This window comes from Bos taurus, chromosome 23, assembly GCF_002263795.3.
Source record: "Bos taurus isolate L1 Dominette 01449 registration number 42190680 breed Hereford chromosome 23, ARS-UCD2.0, whole genome shotgun sequence".
Taxonomy (NCBI): domain Eukaryota; kingdom Metazoa; phylum Chordata; class Mammalia; order Artiodactyla; family Bovidae; genus Bos; species Bos taurus.
Window position 1 is genome coordinate 48214246 of NC_037350.1, and position 6000 is coordinate 48220245.

Sequence of the window (6000 nt, forward strand, 5' to 3'; positions counted from 1 at the left end):
TCCTTCCATGTCTGGGTTCAGTAGTAAGACAAGGGAGTCCACTCGCTCAGGCAAGTGTAGCCTCCTCACGGTCAGGCTCACCTAAAACATCCACCGCATCATCGCATCCGAGCCAAACTCCGTTACTGAGGCAACCGGGTTTTTCTTCCCCCAGGGTCACAGAGAAGCACACCCCTCGGGATCCCCTGGTAACCGTCCACCGGTAATGCCGGGGAGCCACAACAGCGAAAGACTCGCTTTCCAAGGCTGGCGCGGCCCGCATGGGGTGGGGGGGGCGGTGCGTGGGGGTGCGCAGCGTCCAGTTACATTCCTGACCCACTTTCGCATCCCTCCCTCCTCTTCCCCTCCCTCCTCCTCCCGGGCAGGCCGCGAGGGCACTGGCGTGCCGAGAGCCACCCTCGAGCAGCAATCCCTAGGCCGCCGGCGGCGGGGGGCACCCGCAGTCGGGCTCTGCAGGGGACCGGGAGGAAGGGGGAGGGGAGAGGGGGGGAGGAGGGGGAGGGTGCCCTCCTCCCCCCGCACCCTACCCCCACCCCGGCTTCCCCTGCGCGGCCCCTCCCCCGTCACATGGGCTCCAGAGCACCTGTTGGCGACCTCAGCCCCTAGCGGAGCCCCTCCCTCCGGCCCGGGCAACCCCCACCCCGCACCCCCACCCCCAGCGGGAAGGGATGGGAACGCCGCCCGGTTCTCGCTCTGCCAAACCCGCTTCGCCCCAGGAGGGTGCGGGGGGCCAGTGGGCGACCCGTGCCCAGCTACTCAGCTTTGCAAAGTGCAAAAGCGCGCTGGCCCGGCGCAGCGATCTGCAGGAGGGGCTCCTGCCCGCCCCCGCCCGCTCCAGCCCCACGTGCCCCCCTCTCCCGGGCGGAGCGGCTAGGTGGGGTGCCCCCGCCCCCAGCCCTACTCCACTGGAAACCTGGGCTCCGCGCGGGCGCGGGGAGGGGGTGCTGCGAGTCCTGGCCGGGGCGGCGGGGGCGAGGGCAGGTGGCGGGTGGTGACGGGTGGGGTGTGCGTTCCGGGCCGCCAAGTCCAGGAAGGGGGCGGGAAGCTGCCGTCTCTGCTGCAACTTCTGAGCGTGCGAAGCGACTCAGCAACTCTGCGTGCGCCGCGCCCCTCCCCCGCGCCGCCGGCGGGGCTGGGGGCTGCGCGGCGCCGGGGCCCCCGCGCCCGGCCCCGCGGGGCGCAGATCGGGGTGCGGGCGAACGGGCCAGGGCCGGCCTGGGCTGCCGGAGGGGCCTGGCCGCCCTGGGGGTAAGACAAGGGGGCACCGCCGGGTGCCCGCGCACGCCCCCCGCCCCCCCCCCCCCGCACCGTCCCCACTGGACCCCGCGCGGGCAAGGGGGCGGAGGATGACGGCGGAGCCATGGAGACTGCCCGGTGGATACAGAGGAGAGGGCCAGGCCGTCCGGGGCTGCCCGCATCTCGGCGGCCGATACGGCGCCCAGGGGAAGGGTGGCCAAGTGTCCGTCCCGCCCGGAGCGAGGCCGGCGGTGGAGATTGCCCACCACCCCCCCGACCCGGGAGGGGAGGGGGCTGCGAGGTGGGCGGCAAGGCGAGGGCGAAGGCCACCCGGACCTCCGGGGTCAGCGGCTGTTTGTTCCGCTCCCAAAGGACGGAGCGAGACCCTGGCCTACCAGCCCGGAGACCCAGCGAGAGCCCCAGCTTCGTGTTTGGAAAGATGGAGCGGTCTAGTTCAGACATCGGGAGGGGCTCAACTTGGGCACCTGGATGGAACGCCTGGGCCGGTCTGGGGTGGGACACGCGGAAGCCCGGCCTGCAGCCCCTCTGGGGGCGGATTGGCGAGATGGGGAAGGATGAAGACGGCTGACCGGGGCCAGGCCCTTCCAGTCCTGCAGGGGGGCCTGGAGAGCCCCAGCCGCCGCACCCTTCCGCTAGGAGCAGGTTTACGAATCCTCCAGCGTCCCCGCAAGACTCACAAAGTTCATCTGACTCACTGCAGACTTACTGTGCTTTACGCCCAAGCCTGTTGCTTGGAAAGCGCTAAGGCTTTTAATGGTGGTGTTAAGAACTTGAGTCATTTCAGGGTGTGGGGCTCTCTGAGAGGCAAAGGGGTGGCTTCAAGTGAAAGTCAACTACCTGTCGACCAGCTGAATGATTTAATTACATGCCATCTGAATTTAAAGAGCTTCACATGCTCACTGAGGACAGCTGGACAGTTAGATTCTGAGGTGGACCCGGAAGTTACTTTTTAAGTGAACAAAGTCTGTTTTGCACCAAAAACCCCCCGAGTGACCGGTACAGTGGTCCCTTGGTGTCAGGGAGGTTGGTTCCAGGAACCCCTGCAGATACCAAAATCCAGGGATGTTCAAGACTCATGGAAGATGGTGTCGAATTTGCATATAATCTGTGCACATCCTCCCCTGTGCTTCAGAGCGCCTCTAGATTACTTAATAACCCTAATGTAAGATAAATGGTCATAAATACAATAAACGTTCCATAGATAGTTGTTGGCCTTCAGCAAACTCAAGTTTTGCTTTTTCGAACTTTCTGGAATTTTTTTTCTCAAACGTTTTCTGTTCGAGGTTGGTTGAGTCCACAGGTTACAGCAGGGCCAATTATCCTTTTCTTTTAGATTCAATATATTTAGTTCTTTGAGTTCTTTTTAATTAATTTTGTATTTCTTGCCTGTGTGGAGAGGCATGTGGGATTGTAGTTCCCTGACCAGGAGTTGAACCTGTTCCTCCTGCAGTGGAATTGCAGAGTCTTAACCACTGGACTATGAGGGAAGTCCTTTCATCTACTGCAAGATACACATATTTTCAAACTTTGCCATCTTTAATGTCCTATTTGAGAGCATCCTTGAGCCTAGTTTAACTGGCACTGGTTTTCTTTTCTTTTTTTTTAGCAGGACATGAAATTAGGAAGTTTGAGAAATGCTGAGTTAAACAAGTTTATTTGTAACCAAGAAATGCAACAAACAGCCTCGTAGCCAGGCCTTTTGGAGTTCTTGTGTGTGCTTAGGTGTTTGTGAATCACCACACGGAGGTTACGCGTCACAGTTTCCTAAATGTGTGTGTGCGGTCACTAGCTTTGTGAGCATCACTGCTGAGGACTTATATTCCTTTCAGGAAATGCTGCTCTAGGGGTTGCCCCAGATTGGAACACAGTGAAGGGAAGTGTTCACATTTCAAAGCTGTGCTTGAGGATAATCAGGAATCTGTAAATGATAAACTAAACTTGGTGACCTAACAAGAAAGAGCCCATTTAAGGAAATCAGGCAAAACTCTTCCCACTCAGCTATAGTAGGAACTGAGTCAGGATCAGCTTTAGCGAATTAATTCAGTGAACATTTAGTTCATCAGAAAATTCATGTATCTTAGGACTTCCCTGGTGGTCCAATGGGTAAGACTCTTGAGTTCCCAATGCAGGGGACCCAAGTTCCATCCCTGCTCAGGGAACTAGATCCCACCAGCCACAACTGAGAGTTCTCACCCCACGACTAAGACCCAGCACAGCCAAATAAAAAAAATTTTTTAAAGGCAAATTTATGTATCTGATATATACGGGTACTGTTACATTATCTCCTGCATTATTTTGACTTGTACTTATTTAAATCAGACTGGCCTAAGCTACTAGTCAATTACTCCAAAAAATTCCCCCAAAAGATCATTATGGGAAAAATTAAAAATGGTGATGAATACCTAGAAGTGTAATTTTAATTAAAAAAAAAGAGGTATAAAAATTTCCAAAGAGATGAAATTTAGTATAGGAAAGAAAAAAAAAATGCTTGTCATTCATCCCTTAATAAAGGTTAGAGGCAAGGTTGGATTGTCATAAGTAGCTAAATATTCTACTTGGAATGTTTCTAATATAAATAACAGTGTTTAACATTTTTTAGTATGTAACATAAAACGTTTATTTTCATATATTAGGGTATTCACCATACAATAATCCTGCAAGGTAGATGGAGCAGTCATTCATCCTCAGATTATAAACTCAACCATTCATTTATGTAACAAGCATGTACCAAGTTCTACACACTAGGCATTGATGACAGAAAGATGAATATGAGAAATTCCCTCTCTGTGGAAGTTTACATCTGGTGGGAGAGATGGATAAGTATTAATAAAATAACTGTAATACAGTATAGCATTGAGACTTAGAAAGGTTAAGGACTTAAGGAAACTAAAGTAAGGATTTGAGTGGTCTTATGATTTCACTCTCTCTCCTGTGATAGACATGCTCTCATCCTTGCAAACACCCTCATGAAGATAGAGTATTCGAAATAAATAAAATCAAGTATGTTGAACCTTAAGAGCCAAAAAGAAATGTAGAGATTATATAGGCTAACCCACTCATTCCACAGGCTTAGAAACTGAGAGAGAGAAGAAAAATGGATTTGCTCAGGGTTGTACAGTTATGTAATGACCGAATTAAGATTAGAATCAAGGTTTCCTGACTTCCAGCTCTTTGTACTATAAAGAGCTGCCCTACAGTAAAAAGTGGTAAGAAAAGTTTAGTGGAGCCTGTCTCTACTATCCAGCGATGTGTGGGCCCATCTCAATAAAGGTCCAGGGTGATTGTTGAATCTGTGATAAAATACCCCATGACTAAGCACTTATTTAAAGAAATATTTCTAAGCGGAACTGCAAGGGGATTTCAGCTATGTGAGTTCCTTAAAAACAGTCACCATCCTTAAAAGTTGAAGATATATATCTGATAAAAAGTTAATATGGGACATTTGGGGAAATTTGAACACTGGCTGACTACATATTAGAGACTATTAAAGGATTATTGTTACTTGTTTAACCATGAGTGGATTTGTGATTGTGCTATTTCAAAAAAGGAGTTCTCATGTCTTAGGTGTATATTGTGAAATGTTTGCACTGAAATTATATAATGTCTGGGATTAAAATAATCCAGTTTTGGGGGGGAGTAGGGGAGGAGAGAAAATGAAAACTCTTAAGTCCATGTGCTGCAACTGGAAAATAGATATGTGAGCATATATAGTATGTATATTAGTAATTATATACATTATATATAGTAATATAAATGCCACTTCTGTGTGTCTTCCAAATTTTCCAAAATAAAGAGACTCTTCTGAGTCAGTGAACTCCGGGAGCTGGTGATGGACAGGGAGGCCTGGCGTGCTGCATTCATGGGGTTGCAAAGAGTCGGACACGACTGAGCGACTGACCTGATCTGATCTGATAAAAGAAAAGTTAATTAGTCTGCCCCCCACCCCCACCAACATCCACTCTCAAGGAAAAAAAAATATCTTCTTAAAGTTGAAATGCCTTCTTGTAAGTTTCATGAAGTTATTTTCCTAACAATGGAATCAAGGTTAGGGAGAAGTATGATGCTAATTTTAATTGCTGGCATTTGCATAGGCTAGTACCTTATAATTTACAAAAGATTTATTTTTCTGATTAGTTTAGGCCTGAAGTTGAAAGGCAAAGCATCCCAGTTGTGTTCTTCAAAGAACAAGGCCTGAAGCCCTGTCAGAAAATTAAATTTTCTTAGCATTTTTAAATGGTAGTAAAAATCCAAAGGATTTTCAGAAGTGCTGAAACTGGGCACACGCTGAGCTGCTTCTGCCTTGCAAGAAGACGTTTTTCCTTTTCATTTTAGGTACTCAGAAGGCAATGTGCTCTGATATATCTCAGCCGGTTGACATTCTTCCCAGGGAGTATTAAGTCAGTCCCAAAGCCATATCACCATGGAATCTATAGTATTATTAAGGGCCTCTTTGTGGCTAAGAAGCATTGGTGTGTTACTGTTTTATTATAAGATTTATAGAGCTGGTTTACAATACTGCGTTCTTAATTGTGTGCATAATATATTTAAAACACATGTGGTAGTGCAGTTTGTGTCCCATATTGAGTGACTTTGGGCTTTTTTCCCATTCTATTCAATAAGGTATACCTGTTATCTGAAAATTATCAGAATATCAGACAACACAAGGAATGTGGTGAATTTAAAGGTGAATTTAAAATTTAAATTCACTATCATTCAATAAATATTTTATTGGCAATACTTCTT

At 49.0% G+C, this 6000-nt stretch overlaps 1 protein-coding gene across 1 annotated transcript in view; it reads right to left on the minus strand.

Moving 5' to 3' along the window:
- The window catches only part of RREB1 (ras responsive element binding protein 1), a 166905-nt gene extending 165873 nt beyond the window's left edge, over positions 1–1032 (minus strand). Inside the window, exon 1 of the mRNA XM_059880701.1 lies at positions 914–1032. The gene's annotated coding sequence lies outside the window, so the exon portion shown is untranslated. The remainder of the gene's footprint in view (positions 1–913) is intronic.
- Positions 1033–6000: the final 4968 nt, after the last annotated feature.